The sequence below is a fragment of the Cardiocondyla obscurior genome, linkage group LG14, assembly GCF_019399895.1.
Source record: "Cardiocondyla obscurior isolate alpha-2009 linkage group LG14, Cobs3.1, whole genome shotgun sequence".
Taxonomy (NCBI): Eukaryota; Metazoa; Arthropoda; class Insecta; order Hymenoptera; family Formicidae; genus Cardiocondyla; species Cardiocondyla obscurior.
In genome coordinates, this window is record NC_091877.1 from 2,385,830 (window position 1) to 2,404,355 (window position 18,526).

The 18,526-nt window shown below is 39.2% G+C and overlaps 2 protein-coding genes across 3 annotated transcripts in view; one reads left to right on the top strand and one right to left on the bottom strand.

The window, feature by feature from the left end:
* Nachralpha1 (nicotinic acetylcholine receptor alpha1) overlaps positions 1–18,526 on the bottom strand; it is a 93,968-nt gene that overhangs the window by 58,250 nt on the left and 17,192 nt on the right. The gene's annotated exons all lie outside the window — the stretch shown is intronic.
* Nachralpha2 (nicotinic acetylcholine receptor alpha2) overlaps positions 1–18,526 on the top strand; it is a 65,633-nt gene that overhangs the window by 17,731 nt on the left and 29,376 nt on the right. For both annotated transcript variants that reach the window (XM_070666152.1, XM_070666151.1), the window contains 2 exons: positions 3,276–3,590; positions 3,682–3,724. The gene's annotated coding sequence lies outside the window, so the exon portion shown is untranslated. The remainder of the gene's footprint in view (positions 1–3,275; positions 3,591–3,681; positions 3,725–18,526) is intronic.

Consider the following 18,526-nt stretch of genomic DNA (forward strand, 5'->3'; position numbering starts at 1 on the left):
ATATTTATATATATATATATTTTTTTTTTAAACGTACTCATTAAAAAGATTTTTTTATGATAGCAAATATAATATAAAATAAAATAATCTCTGTTTAAATAAAAAGTACACATCACTATTGAATTATACATTATATGTAAGTAAAAAGAAAAGGAACTAAACAAATATAAATTTAACGTTCGTTTCAAATAAACTTTGTTTTAGTTTAAAATCAAAAGAGAATAGAAAAATTTTTTTTTAAAATGACTTATAAGTACGCGAATAATTTCCACAACAAAAGCATTCACCGCGATAATAAAAAAAAAAAAAAATAGTTGCTTTGTATGAAATCTCAAGGGCTGGCATATTCAGAAGAATATTATTCTCGAGAGACATAAATATCAGGTAGAATGTGAGTTTCGTAGTTTGACAGACGTATCGTGAAGCTCGCGATCGTAGTCGTTTAAAGAAATAAAGTCTGAAAAAGAATATCTACAGAAAAAAAAAATTATACATACATACACATACACACACATGTACTAGATTATAATTGGGCGATATTGCTGGTGGGCAATGATATATGATTACGTGCAGTGAGTTTCGCAGGATACTTTTCCGGAGATAAGGAAGATTGCCTTGGCAAAAAGAAATCGAATTTCGGGGAAAGCTTTTTATTTTTTTACGTGCCCGTATAATTTTTAACTGAGCCAAGCCGGAAAACAATGAAATTAGCTTAGTCGATAATAATCTGCAAATACTAATTAATTGTTATAATGCGGGTTTGATTATAAACCGCGGTGTTATTTAGAGAATAATACGCCGTTTAACCGAGCCGGAATAAAATACTGTTCTATAAAATAAATTTATAACACATCCGTTTCTGGATTGTTTGTTCATTGACATTCCCCGCTGGATATTTGCAACCGACATTTTCTCTTATGCTGATCGATCTCGACGTATCGCGGTTATCGACTAGTCTCTGCGCCGAACTTATTTAGTTATCCACTTCTATTCGCGAATGCGCTATTTTTAACGTACAATTGATTTTAGATATCCTCGTACATAATGCATTGCCATGTATTATATTAATACTTTAACACTCAAAATTACACCTCAAAGTTAATATCATGTTGTAGCATGCGTGTTGGATGATGAATTATTTAAATGAACGTACTTTAAACACCGAAGAAATATAACTCTTTTACTTCTTATAACAATATAACATATCAGCTATGTGCATTTGGTATTAAAAGCAATTACGTGTTCTCGAATAATAAATTATCGAGAGAAAATATAATTAATCATTACTCGTAATAATTTTATGTCGTCGCGAATATTGAACATCTTATACGGATATATTGATCTATATGGTTGAAAAAAAAAGAACTTCTGAAAATACCATACACTATATATTTTTCCAAATTATTATAAATATATTAAAACGTTATGGCATTAAGAAATCCTGCGTGTAGTTAAATTATAATATAACGCATCGGGGATAAAATTTAATTTTTCCGATACAAACGTCATGACCGAACAAACCAATTACTCGCCCGATTGTCGAACGCATTAAATCTGGGGCGTACCAGTTAATTGCGAGCGCGCGCGATAAACCGCACGCAATTGTTCTGCAGCGGAAAGGCCAGTGCAAGCTGCACGCTCGAATTCGCGTAGCCGCGGAAAGAAAAACTTGGCTCGGCGACGCGCGAGCCAGTGTAATTCATGTATTCATATTTAGAGTGTTTAAACGAAGGCGTGCGGTGGCGAGGCCGAAAGTCCGTGCCTCTGGAGTACTTAAACGCGTCGATTTTTTTTTTTTCTAAAAAGCGACATCAACTTTTCCGCGAGAGTCGCCGTGCATCGTAAGACCCAACATGACTGCCAGACCGAGTCATTTACTACTCGGCAAGGAGCGTAACCGTCCATAAAGGAGGCTTGAACGGCATTGTTGTGTCACAGAAAAGTAAGAGTCGGGGAGGAGAGAAAGGGGAGAAACCTCTCGAGGAAGTTTTATCGCTTCTTTGCTGACCTACCTCGCCTACCTCGCTATTATCAGCATAACCGTATGCCTCTAAGGACTACTTCATCGTATTAGGGTAACTTCTCGCGCTCTGATGCTCTTCTTTCTACTGTAAAACGACAAGGAGAAATTCTCGAACGCGTTTCGAAACTATATTTTATCGAAATTTTTCAGAGAGAGAGAGATAATTGTATCGATAAGTCTATTTTAGGTTTTTTAATTCGATTCGATTTAACACGGCTTTTTTTAAAGATAAGACGCGCGTGCTGCTTATATTATTTTTCATATTCTATTTAATGCGCATTAAGGTATCGAGATGCACGACTTTAATCATTCAAGTTATTCTCGAGTGGCCACTTACGTGTTAGTTAATACCATTGGGATCCTGCCTTCATTAACATTTGACCCTAGGTCCTGTGACACTACGTTGATACTATACTACGTGTACAGCATGTATATATAGGGCTCTGATCGGTGATAACGGTATACTGTAACCGACGGTTAGTTTCGATAGACGATAAAAGGACAGGTCGATCGAACAGCTTGTTTGACAGTGATCGGACGCGCGTTGAGAAAGCGGATATAATGGAACCAATAATGAGCCGTGACCACCGCATCCATCAATCCGGATCAAGAAGCTTTAACCATCTTTTCTCTCGTACGTCCGATGCGACGTCGAAAAACAATTACCACGATCTTGGCAATCGACGTATAAATGATGTTAACGTGAACGAGACCATCCCTCTCTTCTGCAAATCCTACGGACTTATTCCGTATATAATTTAAGAATAACAATCGTGGCGATTGAGACGTTAACATTTCTATTTTAGCGAATTTATTTAGAAGTCGTGTAAAAATTTTAATATTAATTTTGATTAATTTTAATATTTAATTAATATGTACAGGCAAAGACGGTCTTCGCTATTTTCGAGATCGAAAGGTGGAAGTACCGTCTTTGTCCGGACATACTAATTCAATATTACAATTAAATCGAACGAAAGTAACGTATAGATAGGCGCGGGGGCGGCGGGGAGTGGTGGGAAGAACGGAGCGAGAGCGAGAGCGAGCGCGAGCCTACGTGCCGCGCGCTAGGTATATTCCCCCACTACTCCCACTCTCGCTTTGTCCTTCTCCAGCGGTCGCGCGACGCACACACGTCCTACGCTCTGCACAGCAAGCACGTGTCTCCGTACCAAAAGTAATTCGCACTTCCGTATAACGAAAATCCATCCGGCACGATAACCACGATTAAACTTTATATTTCTTTTTGTTACAGATGGACGCAGTAGCATCCGCCGTCGTCAACGAGTGCCGTCACCGCCGATATAAAGAATATACGAACCGCGGTCGGTTCGTCGGTCGTCTCGGGAATTCCGTATAGTTATTCGGGCGTAGTTTTTCGACAACTTTTTTCTAAACGCGAGTACCGAACGTAGAACGCGCGAAAGTGTTCATTTAATAATTTTCGCGATAAAATCACGGTCGGGGTGTTCGCGAGTGACTCGTGCGCGGAAGGAGGACTCGACACGTCCCATCTGAGAGGAGGAGCAGGCCTCGGATAGGCATCCTGCATCGGCGGAGCAACTTTTAAGTAAGTATAAATTAAAAGAAAAAATCTTTTTTTATTAATTTTATTAACTAATTTACATGTATATATTAATTTTTTTCTTTTTATGTTACAGTCACCAGCAGAACTCCAAAACTCCGCTGAAGCATGCAGAGTGGGTAAGTCGCATAATTTTTTTAAAAAATATCGCGGATGGTTTCTTCTAGCTACATATAAATTGATAGAAACGAAAGTAACGAAACAGTGCAGACAAGTAGCCAAGAAAATTAAACGTGACTTGTAATCGTAGGAGATTATTACATTAATGTCAGGCGCATTCGCGTAACTTTGTATGAAAAAGAAAAAAAAAAAATTACGTCGATTTGACTGTCAATAACACGGTACAACAAACTATTCTTTTACGGCGACGGGCGCGAGCGCGAGCGGGACGGAACTTGTTTCTAAGACGAGAAATAAAATTTAACTGCTACAGGCGATAACACTAAGTGCAACCAGTCTGTGTACAATCAGAAACGAATGTAGAGCCATTATCCACTCGAAGGATACAAATCGGCTCGTGGGAGAAAGAGGCCAAGTAAGCGCGTCGAAAGTTTTTGTACGATCCATGAACGTCTTCCTTGATCGGAGGCAACGTTTTTCCCGACGTTCGCGTCGGCTAGTAACTCCAACTTTTACGCGCGAGCGAGTTGTAACGATTAAACGACTGTCGTGATTCATAAAAGTTTAGCGAACGGTAAACGATGTCTGCATAGGGATAAACGATAGGACGATATAGACAGAGCGTCGCGCAACGATGCAGAGAAAAATATATTATCGTCCGCTACAGGAGACATTAAACTACCTGGCAGCGTGACGTATTGCCGGCCGCAATTGCCAGCCGTATGCTGACGTAATAATTTATTGCACGTCGCGAAATTGGCATTGTGCTATTTTTATCAATACATTCGACAGCTGTACGTTAAGAGCAAAAAATTTTTCTAGCCGAAATTAATTTATTTGTCTAACTAAATTAATGTAATAACATTCATTATTTAAACGTTGAAAATAATGCAAGACTGTAACGTGAAATAAAAAGGGGAAAAGTTATTGACTGCCGCGCTGCAACGAAATGCTGTTGTTAAATTAATTAGCTAAAGTAATCTAAAAGTTATGGAACCGTTTTTATAGAGGAGATTTATTTGAAATAGAACTATCGTGATAATGAAAGAGAAAGAGAGAGAAGGAGTGTAGTATCATAAGAGAGAACGTGTAGAATCTAAAGTAAACGGAGTAATAATAATTATCTTTATTTCCCTAAATCCATTACGTTAATTAGAAATGATTAATTGACGAATAGCGCGACGTATTCGCATGCGCAAGCAGGAAAAACGTGATATAGCCCAGTTCAAACATGTCGCTTTATCGTTTAAAGCTGCCGCGTAGCTCGCGCACCTGTAACGAAGCTAATCGAATTTGATGCCGAATGCACCTACTAACTAGACTATTATGCACAGAGCGGAACAGTATCAGCTGGACCGGCTGTCTATTTCCTTTCGTATTCCATGAATCAATGAGAATGAGAGGCGAGCTCGTAGCATAAAGAGAAAATGACAGGATTCGGTCGTGATGCAGAGAAAATCATTAAGTTTCCAGTACAGATAATATATTTAGGTTTATTGAAAATATGCCGCGCGTAAAATGCGTTATTAAACAATACACTCTTTTTATCTAAATTTTATAAGTTTTATTATATTAATACTTGACATATACGTTTTATATACGCGCGCAGGGAAGAAAAAATAACTGTTACAAACGCATTATAAATAGAAATTTAATTCAACGTTTCTTGTTTTAAGGATAGTATTCCCAATTTATTATAACTTTAATCTTGCAGTTTTTTTATGTATATATGCGCGGAGCATAACGCCGAATTTTGATATTCCATAAAATTACGCTACTCGATGTGAAAAAGAAATTTTAACGTACCTCGCAATATTTAGAAACGGTATAGAATTTCAGAACGCGCGTATGTACGTGCCGGCTGATGAAATCGGGCAATAAATTGAATGTATTACTTCGCATTGATACAAATTAAAACAAAATACCGAGTGGATATAAAATAACAGCAAACATTTTTAGATTATGCAGAAACAATAATGCGAATATACATCTCTCTCTCAAATTTAAAAACATACCATCCACTTAAAAAAATATGTTTAAGTGGATACAAATATCGCGCTCGCGTTTTTAATCGTGAAAAAGAAAATAGGAACTTTCGGCGTTGAACGCGGGTGATGTCTTACAAGTGCAATGAACTTGCTGCTGACGGATAACACAGGTAGATCTGTAGAATCGTCGACGGAAAGAAACAGCGACGCGTGAAGGGCTCGTGATTGATAGAACGGCTGGGACTAGCAATAAAATCAGCGCCCGGTGTTACCGATTTTTCGCCGGTTTTTATAACGTCGTACGCTGCTCTTTAGCCGACGAGACGTGGCTTAATTTAAAGCGCTATCTCGAAATTTACGGCGCGTCCCCCACCTCCAGCGGCCCCGGGCTAGTTTCTGACCGTATATACCGTTCGGGTTATGGATCGTGTAACCGTTTGACGCCGCGCGGCAACGCGGGGCTTGACGCTGCCGATAGGAAAGAAATCAATTGTCCCGTCCACTCCCCTCTCGCACCTACCGAGTCTTTCGACGGCTTTCCGGATAAATCGGCGGAAAATGAATTGCACCGCGACGCCGGCGACTGACTCCCACATACACTGTAAGCACTCCGATCGCCCGACGCGATGCCGCTTCGGGATCGATGACGCGGTCGTCACTCGTAAATTCCAGTCAACGAATATCCGCGCGAGAGTCTGCGAAGTTATAACGACAGCTGTAACTATCTATCAAGTTATAACTGCCGTGACGTGCACGTCGCGGCCGAGAGAAATTTTCAGACGACGGTCCACGTCTCGATGCCGGGGAGACAATTTCGAAGATTTTAGTTAATTTCTGTAGTAAAAATAGTTGTCGCGCCGTTGACGAGGATGGCATTTAATCTGAGGTAGGATGTGTGCATTCGATTACAAAGGACATATATGTATTGCAGTCCGCGCGATAGAAGATAATGAATTATTACGAGATTCCCATAAGCGATAAATTTTCGATTAAAACATCTCGGTTGGCGTGCACAGTGCTGACTCGCCTAAAGAAACCCCGCTCACGGACGAGTCTCTGTGTTGCGTCTTGCTTCGTTTACGCGCCACGGGTATTGAAAAATCAATCGATCGCTGCTTCGATATTACGTCGTAAATTGGAAAATGCTCGCAGCCATACGTTCTCGAACGAGTTGTCGAAAATGGATTGCCGCGCGATGTAAATTCGTTCCTTGCCATTTGAAAACAGCGCGGCCGCGATGATACTCGCGCATCGTTAATCAAAGTTAAAAGAGGACGAGAGAGTAGGAAAGCGAGAGAGAGAGAAAAAACAAAAAAAAAAGGAAAGAGCGAAAGGGACGGAAAGGTGGAGGGAAACCGTGAGTCGTTGATGATTTTTTCCCCGCTCGTTGGAAAATTCGGTTCTCATCTGCATGACAACGATTGCCGTTGCAATTTAGCGTACGAAGTGACAAATACTGCGCTTTATGGCTCGCAATTATTCAAATGGCGCGGCTGTTACTGAACGCGGACAGTTTCGCGCGAATAACGACGCAGGGGTGGTTGGTCGCGCGTCTACAATAGGAATGGAAAAAAGAACAAGATTACCACCGGCGCCGTCTTCGCGGCCGAACGTTGCTGATATTTTCCTGACTGGTCGCGGTACATTCGTCATTGCCGGAACGCGCGAAATTTTTATTCGGTCTTTTATATTAATTGGACACCGCCGAGAGCTCGACAGTAATTTTCTGACGAGCGAAAAATTAGCACCTTTTTCCGCGACACTTCAACACTCGATGTTGAACACTTCGTAACTAATTCTCGAGTTAAAATTCTCCCAAAGTATGTTGGAACCTAAAATTAAATTCTAAAAGAGGGGAGTGCCGAAAAGCCCGGAAGCTCAGGTCAAGCCTATTACATGAAAATTTCATTATCCTCTAAGAACTAGGATAACTGACTGCAAATTTAATCAATTTTCCTTCCGATCAAGATTTCATCCCTGCGCCGTTATTCGTTCTGCTGCAATGAATTATAAATGTTTCCGTTCCTATTAAAATGTCGAACAGGAGATATTAAATACAAATGTAATATTTTCCGTAGCAAAACTGCTAACCTTTTACGAAATTTTGTAAAAACACGATAGAGTTTTTTTTTTTTTTTCTTTTTAATGCTAGTGTGATAAGAAATGATATTCTGTAAAGGGTATTAAATGAAAGTCGACAAAAGCACTTAAGACAAGTATCGCGAAAAGGGGATGCCCGTTCGTCGGATGTGAGGTAATTCAATAAGGAGGAACAACCCACTCGGGGTGGGTTGGCAGAATGACTGAAAACGCAAAGGGTGAAGCATTGATATGCAAAATGGGAGGGGGAGGGAGAAATCTCACGGTCTGTACGAGGAATACAATAGAAAGCAATCCCGGTGATCTATGAGAGCCGCGCCGATACGAACCGACAATCGCGATTCATATGGATAAACTAATTCAAGACGGTCTTCTGTGTAGAGGCACTACAATAAGAAACGAAACGTCGCGCATCGAGAACGTCAATCTCATATGAATTGCTGTGAAACTGTCGCAATGTCTTTTCTATGAGCGCGACAATTTATCTGCCCCGTCTTTCGCAACTCCATGTATCAATTCTTCTTTGTGTATCTATGTGCATACGTTAGGCAAATCCCCGTTTCCATTTCCGTTCCTCGCCATTCTAGTCGGATATAAATGCGCCTGATTGTTTGAGCAGTTGCACTACACGGGTAAATCAAAAGAAAAAATTAATAAATAAATAAGAATTGGCAGCTCATCGAATTCGACTGCGGAATCATTTAGTAATCTTAAAAAAAAAAAAATAATTCGGGTATGTTAATTGTTGGTATTAATGGAATGTACAATAGGAATGTACACGATGATAAAATTTAATTAGAAATACTATGTAGTTAGTCGCGCGATAAAACGTGAAATCAATTACCGAGAAAAAAATTTGATTCAATTGAAATGACGATAAATAGTCCCAGCCCGTACCGTTGTTAATGAATACAACGATCTTGATGAAAGTCATTCTGCTTTCACCCCAAAGTACTGACAGTCACGTATTCAAAGTGCCATGTACAATGCGATGCTGATTTATTGTCGCCGCAGCCAAACTTGGAAGCGAGCGATTCCGAGGCAACGGAAATCGTAAATTTGAAGCGTTTCGAACTGTTCCTGCGGTAAAGCGCCGAAGTGGCAAACCGTCCTTTAACCGTGTTTAGGTTTCAGTCCTGAAATATCGACTTTGCAAGTATGTGACGCATAGCGTATATCCGCCGAGATATATTTCGACAACTCCCTGACGCGTACATGTAAATTATTCGTGTAAAAATTAATACGTATATTTTGCACAACAGATGGTTTGATGATAAAACAAAAAAAACTAGGTTTCATAGAAAAAAGAAAAGCACTCTTTTATGCGTATACAAAAGAAACCCACTTATTCAGCAAGTTATTTCATTTAAATTAAGAAAATTCAAAATTAGAAAACACGTTTTAAAGAATAAATATTTAAAAAGTTTAATATATTTAATATTATCTTGTATTAAAAATTTTATCATTACTTATAAAATATAATTCCTCGCTTATATTCGTTCATACAAGTTCTCTAAGATTTTATAGTGCACAGAAAGTTTAAGGATTTTCTTAATGAATTTCCTGACGTGCCAACTTTGAAATAACGCGGGATGTCATTTTATTGCGGCGAATCCATCGCCTCATTAACCTAATTAAACGACGCAGCTTAATAAAACGCGAGTTTTTCATCCAGCAAATTAGTGGTTGTGTCTGAGAAGTGCCGTTAAACAAGCAGCCGTGATCATAGAAAACGGGCGCTATTCAAAAAAAAAAAAAAACTCGGCCTTTCGAGAGCGCTATCTTTTCTCGGTGCCGTAAGCAAAATTCGCATCGTTAACTGAGTGCAATTTATTCCACGACGAAGATAAGCATAAAGTCCAACTTTCATTACACGGATATTAATTTCGAAAGTAATTCGTCATTTAATTTATTTTGAACAAATATCGTATCATCTAAATGAAGTCTATTGATTAAAAAGTTTTTCTCTTATTTATACATTCTAAGAAAAAAATATATTAGTCGTTTTAAATAACTTATTTAGAACATTGTACATTTAAATACAATTTTTTTGAAATGCATTTTAATTACATAAACTAGAAAAAGATAATTGAAAAAATATTCACGTGTACATACTAATTTAGGCATCTGTATTATTAAAAGTAATTAAAAATGTAGAATAAAATATTTTAGAATAGGATTACCTGCACAAAAGTTTTGTTAAACTAATTCGAAAAAATTTTAAGTAACACTGTTATTAAATGCTTTGCTGTGTTTAAATATTTATCGCCGTTTTCCATGCATACTGTTTCACTTAGGCAGATTGACAAATAACGAAAAGAGCGGAGTTTTGCCTATATAAATTTTGAATGTCAAGCTCTTTGGAAGTGCATTTTGAAAGCAACGACCTCACGTTTCCGAGCGTAACAAAGTTTATTAAAATCGCTATCTCTGAAGCAACGATGAAAGTCTTTTAATGCTTATCGTCGGCAAACATCTCGTTTGATGGTATCAATTCTCTATGCATATAAATCGACACACTGCGTTAGCGACCTCATATTTAACGGCGTACTAGACAGAAAGTTTAATCACCGTCGATTTAATTAAAACAATAGCCATAATTAAAAAAAGAAAAATGTTATTTTATAAACGGTAATTCGTTGACAAGTTAAGGTTATTATAACAACGAATAAAATACGCGAAAACTCGACGTTTTCATAAATTCTTTACGCGAAGGCTAGAAATAGAAAATGCAGGAGCGAGCTAATCCCAGCGAAACATTCTGATTAACGCGGGCTCTGACGGCCGGGCAGTTTTCAAAATCGCGTTTTATTCCGCCGCCGTCGATACGACCGAGGAAGAACACACGAGAATAAATCTCACGGCAGTTGACTGCGGCCGTTACGCATCGACAGGCGACAATTAACAGCGACGTCGTTCGTATGACACGCCCGATCGCTCTCCCGATTCATCGTCGATCGATGCGCGCCGGCTGAGGAATTTTTTACTTCACTTCTACTTACGGGCGAGCCTTAATCTGAGCTCAACTCATCGGTAAATCCTCGTCGGCCACGTGTAATCCTACCAGTTTCCATCCCGATCCCCGCCCCTCTTTCGCCCGCTTCGTCTTTCTCTTCAATTTTTTTTTTTTCTTTTTTTTTTCCTTTTTTCTCAATGCGATTCAGTCAACCGTTGTGTTCCAACCAAGTTTAATCGCCAGGAAGTACCCTCTGACAACGAGTTTATATAGAAACTCCTTGCAGATACTTTTTTTTTTCTACTAAAGCGCGATAACAGTGTTATACGCGACTACGTGAACGCATACCGTAGCAAGTATATAAAGAGCGTTCCAAGCTCTTATCGCCTACTTTCCTCCCTGCGTCAACTAGGTACATAAATGTTTTTATATAAGTACAACTGATAAATTAATTTTTATATTCTTAAAATTTTGTGGGAGGGATATCAAAACTTATACATATACGTAATATAAATTAATTTTTTTTTCCGCGCTTGCCTACTACTATACGTTGAAACATATTTTATTGAGACAGTTTACGATCCCGTAATATGTTATCTATCAAATTTCGTGACGAGAAAATTTCATGTCACTAATTTCGCCTCTGTAAAATTTCTCGACCGAGTTGAGTAGCTTTTTCAGAGATATTCGCGGCTCTTAGAACATTAACCCATTTGATCGCCGAGCATAGACATTGGCCGTAGCGCGGGATATGGCCGCGCGAACTGACAAGCAGCCGCAGCTCTCGAGTACACTCGGTTAAAATTATTCACCTCTTCGTGCCGGGGATGGCTCGGTCACGGTAGGGTGGAGCTACCGCGTTGGTTTCCGGTGCTGCCGGTCTGAACAGACACGCGTATTCAACAACAACTTAATGCTGTAAGAGGCGGCTCGTTTAATTTATCACGAAAAACTAAAAGTGCGTGATCTAATAATCACGTGGTTTTTTTTGTTTTGTTTTGTTTTTTTTTACGACGCATTAATAATCTGGCAGGAAATTAACTGCAATTTGTCATCAATTGTCACAAACTCTAGCAGCATTAGTTATTGAACGATTCAATTATTATTATACATCCGCGTGAAAATGCGTTCGCTTGATTAATCGCAACAAATATATTTAAACATCAGCGTATATATCAGTCACAATGTATGTCCATTAATTGCGTGGCAGTTAAGAACTTGAGGCGCAATAATCCGTTCGCAAACACGAAGCCAGCCCAACTAATAAATTGTCCGTGTGTATCTGTAATGGCTCAAACAGGATTTTGATTTAGTTGACCCAATTAATCCGCGGATTATATTCGTACCAACAGTAATAGAAAATGATTCTAACATTGCGGGGCTTGATGGCAAAATTGCATCGCGCGGAATTTGTAAAATACATTTGTAACATCGGTAACGGCATTAGTTTACGTACGGGTGAGAGCGGCGATCACTTCGAGCGGTAGTAAGTGAAACGATGGGCGTATTGAAATATCGCTCGTTATCGACTGTCCGGCGTAATATCCTGGAATTATTACGGCTCACACTCGTCATTAGCCGACGGGTCTCCGGCCGATACAGTCATCGTAATTTATCGACAACAAGCTGACCAACTGTGGCAATATTTTCTCCAAGAGTCCCGCTTTCGATATCACGTATTATATACATATGCATTACGGAATTATGCAACGTAGTTACGCAATAATACGCTGGATTGCTCGATATCCGGGCGAATCTCCTTTCTTGGAAATTACGTAACGAGATTGTTTACTTCGTAAGTTTCGCGAGATAACTTCTGTCATCTCGTAAACGATCGCGCGGCGACTAAAATCCCATTCTCACGATTTATGGCGTAACGTCAAAATTTTACACATATGATATTGCCCCGGGTACATGTATACGTGGGGAATTAGCGGTGGCATGACAGCTCGAAAGTGGAGGGCCGATATCGCGCAAAAGTGGAGATTCGACAGATATGGGATTGTCGGCAATTTGTAAGGTAGCGTGCTTCAAGCAGATCGAGTAAAGAGGATCGAAGGTAAACGGCAAGAGAACGAAAAGAAGATGTAAGCGGAGGAAGTTGGAAGGAAAAAAAAAAAAAATGTGAGGCACGAAAAACGGAGCTAGAGCGGTCGAGCTCGACGACCAGGCGAGGAGGATGCCCGGCATAGAGCCACCGTTTTCAGTAGGTTACTCACGTTCCGACATTATTTAGACCTCGAAGACCGAGGACTGATGTGTTCCCGAGGAAAATCGTCTTTTGGGAGCCAAGAAGACGTATTTCCACCTCAACGCCAAGATAGTGGATTCATTTGGAACTCGAAAATCCCCGCCATCGGCCAAAACGAACCGAATGTCGTGCCGAGACTGTCAAGAAGATACTTCCAGCTTGGCGAATTCCCAACGTCGCGCGGAACTACGTTTTTACATATTGTACTTACGCAATTATGCGCCGATGAAATTTAAGTCAGGAAATCACGCGTGACGCAGAAAGCGTTGTAGTCGGCGTTAAAATCGACGCGAAAATAGCGAGGCATTCTTTTAATCTTCTCGCGTCCCCTTTCGAATCGCGGCGGGCTTATCGTCGAGATGTATCGCTTTTATTGATCTATAAACGCTTTCACAGCAGCGAGCATAGTGTTTGCAATGAGAGTACGTATCTCGCGTATGCATACATATTGCATGTAACGACGTAACGAAGTAACGAAGTAAAAATCGACATATGCCCTTCCCTCGTTTCGTTCCTTCCTTCCACCTCCTCTTCCCCTCGCCTTCCTCTCATGGTTCGCATTAATGCGCCCACGTGTAAGCACGAATACATCTAATATGTATATGAGGAACCTACAAGCATGCGGTAAGGGTATACGTACCTCCGGTCTACCTGCAGCGATAGAAATTATGCAAAGCAGGAGCGCTATGCGGCACAGGGAGAGTGAGAGGCGCGCGGAGAAAAGTCGGCTAGGAAAACTGTGGAAACGCGTTAAAAGAAAAAAAACTCGATGGAGGAGAAAGGAGAAGATACATATAAGAGCAGGCGATAGGCGGGGTAAAGAATCGCAGAAAGAGAAAGAATAAACGTCTGACGAAAAAAAAAAGAAAGAAAAAAAGTGCAAGTTGCTAATTGCGACTGTCGCACTTTCTCGTAAAGCAACACATCGTTGCACGGCCGTTTGATTCGTCTATTGATTTCATCTAACGAGAATGCGTGAGAAAGGGTGCGAGCAAAGGTAGGACGCGAAGAGACGAGAAATTTTCACGGTGTCAAAATCGTGTTTATGCATGACGATGTTGCGACTTGGTGATGATCTTCGTTAGCATAACTTGGAAGATGCAATGTACTCTTAAGACAACACGGCGGAACACGCTTTAACTGTGATCTCGTACTTATCGCTGTAGCATTTTCGCTCGGTTTCAATAATTTCAAAGACGCGCTGTTTCTCCCTCGATTTTACAGACCGTGAGCTTTTATATACGGATGGTAAAAAAAATTTATGGAGACTAAAGCTGAGAATAAAAACCCGGCAAATCAATGTTATCGCGTTAATTCGCTTTTCTAATTTGCTTTTTAATTACTTTAGAATTACTAATTTAGAAAGGGGGATTGCTAGATTACTTAGATTAGGAGTAAAGCTTTATACATGCGAAACAGATACCGAGCGTGCATTTGCGCTAGAGTGCAAGAGCCGCATTCGGACTACAAACTTTGGTTACAATTAACGGCAGCATTGAACAGTCCCGCAGTTGACACGTCGTGTTACCGGGTTGTTTCGAGATTCAATAATGATGCTCGGGGTTTCAATTTCGTGTCCTTATTTGCTTAAGAACGTCACTGCGTTCGACGACCAGCGACTACGCGAGTGGCGTAAAAATATCGCAGGCACCGCGGTATCGATATCGCTTTAATGTTTTATTTTATTTTCGATCTGCGGGTACTCTGCGAATAAAGAAGCTCGTGTTTTTTACGATATCGCCGCGGAAAGATTGAAATATTACGTATCGGAATACGTTACAGTTCGCAGCGAATAGCGAAGGGGAAAGGGCAACCGGAATTGGAGTAATCTCGAACATCAATATTGGCGTTAAGCTTTAGACATTGAGCTTGATTAGCGAGGTGATGTATATACATTCCTCACACGTACATATCAAACCACCAATGGAACGTATTACATTAACATGATATTCCGCGATTCATGATCGGATATCTCAGGTTCCCTTCCTCATGAGAATGGATTTTCCGCGTGATAAATTAAAATAAATTCGTAAGAGCGATGCAAAATAAATTCACTCGAGTGTAATTATATTTTGGAGTAAATGGCCAATAATAATACTTTCGTCATACGTACATCATCGCTGCAATTTTGTATTGAAAATATAAACTTTGTCTCTACTAACCTCAGGTTAGAAAATCAATTTGTGTGCGCGAATTAAACGATACACAAAAACTCAAATTTTTAAAAACGCGAGAGAGAGAGAGAGAGAGAGCTTTACGAAATATTGCCGCAGTTTTTAATTTTATTTTTGCCCTTTTAATACGATGTGCTACAGAGCAACGTAAACGACAAATTTTATTACCGCGTCGGGATTTATTTATGTAAAAATTCTTAGTGATATTCTCACTAGCCGATAGACGAAATTCGTCGAATAAGTGGATTTCAGAATATGTTTCGATAAACCGCACAATTATAGTCTGTGCCAGAACACCTTTGAAATCCTGTCAACGTATGTCGCTTCCGCTTCGCGTATTGAATGTAGATGTGCTTGCATATCGCGCGGTTCGCAAGCTCCAAGCTTAGGGCCCATTCTTGAGAGATCTGAAGCACGTGCCAAACCGTCTCCCTTGTAGCAAAATTCACTAGTCCCGCTGAGATACGGATTGCAGGAAAGCGCTTTTAACACAACAGTCGTACATACGACAGAGAGCATACAAAGTGACGACTAAAATTCTGTAAAAAATTGCAAAAACCGTTTTACAAAATTTATTCCACTAAAATATTATTTATTAAATCTAATCTAATTACTGGCAATATCTGTGATTGGCACTAAAAGAAATTTATTTCATTATTTGTATTATAATATTTAATATTAAAAATAACATGCATAACACTTCTTTATACAATATCATTGTAATGAAGGATTAATTAATATTGATGCAATTCTCAAATTCAATCAAACGATAGATAAAAAAAAATAAACACGGAGCGTCATTTTGCCTAAAAAAATATTTAAAAAAATAGAAAACATTATTGTTGTGGTTTATCATCGACGATTTGCTTTTTCACAGCTCTTTTTCTTTCTCTTTTTCTCTTCTCTTCCGCCGAAAAAAAAAAAAAAAAACCGTAGAATCTAATCGCGAGCTGCAGTTGCGGCGCACGTTTGATTCGGGGAGATTCGCGGGAGAGCTCCAGAGATGAAGAACAACACGAAACGAAGGGGTGTGTGGGAAACGGGGGAGCGATGGGTGTTCGCGTATCTAGCTTGGGTGCGTAAACACGTGTGCGTGCGCGTACATATCTCGAGGGAACTGGAAATCGATTAACGCGGAATTGGGACGAAAAGTCGAGTTCCCAATGAACGTGTTACGTAAAGCCATTTTCACGCGAGATGCGCGTGTTCCTTTGTCAAAGCACTGTCATTAGAAACGACCGATTCGCGGAATAGAAATGTTTGTGACGGAAAAAAAAATTGAAAATCATATTTTCTTGCCGCACTCGAAAATTCGGGTTTTCCTTCAAATATCTTTTCCCACGTCACCTTTTGCCGTTCTTGCTAACGTTTGCGAAAAAAGGGAATACCGGGAAGGCGTCCTAGAAGCTACTGAGAACGGCTTTGTGGGGCCTGTCTACCCTTATCGCGGGGATTCCAGGCCATTGTCCAGACCGTACCTTGGTGTATAAAGTTCTATCCACCTTTTCTCACACCCTTCCACATATTACTTCTCATTCTCCGCAAGTGTGGACACGCAAAACGCGGACTTTGAACTATTCTGTCGTAAAAGAATTTTGCACGCGAAACGCGAGTGCGCACTGCGCTGATATCATTGACTCGCTGACACACATTAAAGGTGAAACGCAATGAATACGCAGGCAACGAGCACGAATATTACCGATTAGACACGCTTCAACGATGACATTATAAACCGCATTATTGTATATTACGCGCGCATTTGGATATTAAATGAAGACCGCAGTACGCGGTTCGAAATTGGAATATTACATTCCAGAATGTGTAAACTTGAAAATTATAGTAAAATCTACCGGAAAAAGAAGTAAAACATTTTATTAATAACGTAATTTTTCTCTCACAAAAGCTTCTTTTTCAAACACGAAATATATAGATTCTTTTTAAAATCTTTTAAATTCCATTATATAATTTTTATCGTTGGAAAGAAAATAAATAAAACGGTTTAATTATTCGGATAATAAACTGACGGCAACTGTGTTGTATTAAACCCTTCAAGTTGGTGTTAGTCGAGATAAGTAGTCTATTAGGGAGAAATCAGATCACTCGGCTAATAGGTCGTTCCTACACAAGCATCCTAGACGAGATTAACAGCCTCTGCTTTGTGGTTTCGTGTATCTACGTGGACAAAGGTAACATCGGATTATCGGAGAAATTTGCATGTGAACAAGAGCAACTGTTCCGATGAAAAATACAGAAGAATAGAGAATGTTTAATTCTACTTATTTAAATTAGCAATATTTTTCGTACATAAATAAAAAAAAACAATTTTTTTAATAAAATAAAATATATGCGCGACAGTAAAAGTTAAATACTTGATAATGCACGTGTATAATGCGGTTATTATATAGATCGGAATATTTACAGGGGGATAGCATTCATGATCGTTCATTATACAGAATATAAATCAAGATTCTGATGCATAATCTATATCTTAAATTCCTCTTCAAAGAATTTTTCCTTCAAATCTTCGGTCCAGCGAGAGCCCTTCATTTCCTGCCTCGTCTATGAACCTTGAAGGGTTCCAGCATTCCAGAACCTTAATTTCCTCATTTTCATTTTCTTATCGCTTAAGCTGTTCCGTATTTCTTAATGGTTATATCTCCTTATAAATAACTAATTCCTCTTACAGAACATTCCCACGAAAGTATTTTGTAAAGGTTGACTTGTACAGTTTGGAACAAATTAAAATTTAATTAGCGACAATAATTATATCCAGCAACAATTAATTAAAAAATAGCACTTATTATCGAAATCTTTAAATCTTTTTGTAATACTGTAACTTAATTGTATCACAGAAACCTTTAACGAGTATTCAGTGCGGCAATACTTTATCTCGTTCTATTTTTACGTTTTTATCGTATCAAGGAATAATACACAATTAGTCCACACTACATTTCCAATTCCTATTGTCGTACTTTTACAAGCTCCACTTTTCTTTTTCTTTTTTTAAGTTTTGCACTCTGTCTACTTCTTTAGTTTTATCTTTCTTGAAAACAGATTTTCACTAAGCTAGAAGATTCTATACCCGCGAGAACTCGTTATTTTCTACTTTTTTTTTTTCCTCCCCCGTTTGAAACCTTTTCGTTTCTTTTAACGACATCGAAATCATTAACTCTCGTAATTGAACTTTACGGACAAAGAATACGTGCATTACAAACGGAGAACGGAGACGTAGACAGTTTCCATTAAGTCCACGACCATAGACCAATGACAAAGGTAAGTCATTGTTTAAGAAATTATAATTCCATTGTCGGTTTTATATCCTATTACTATTT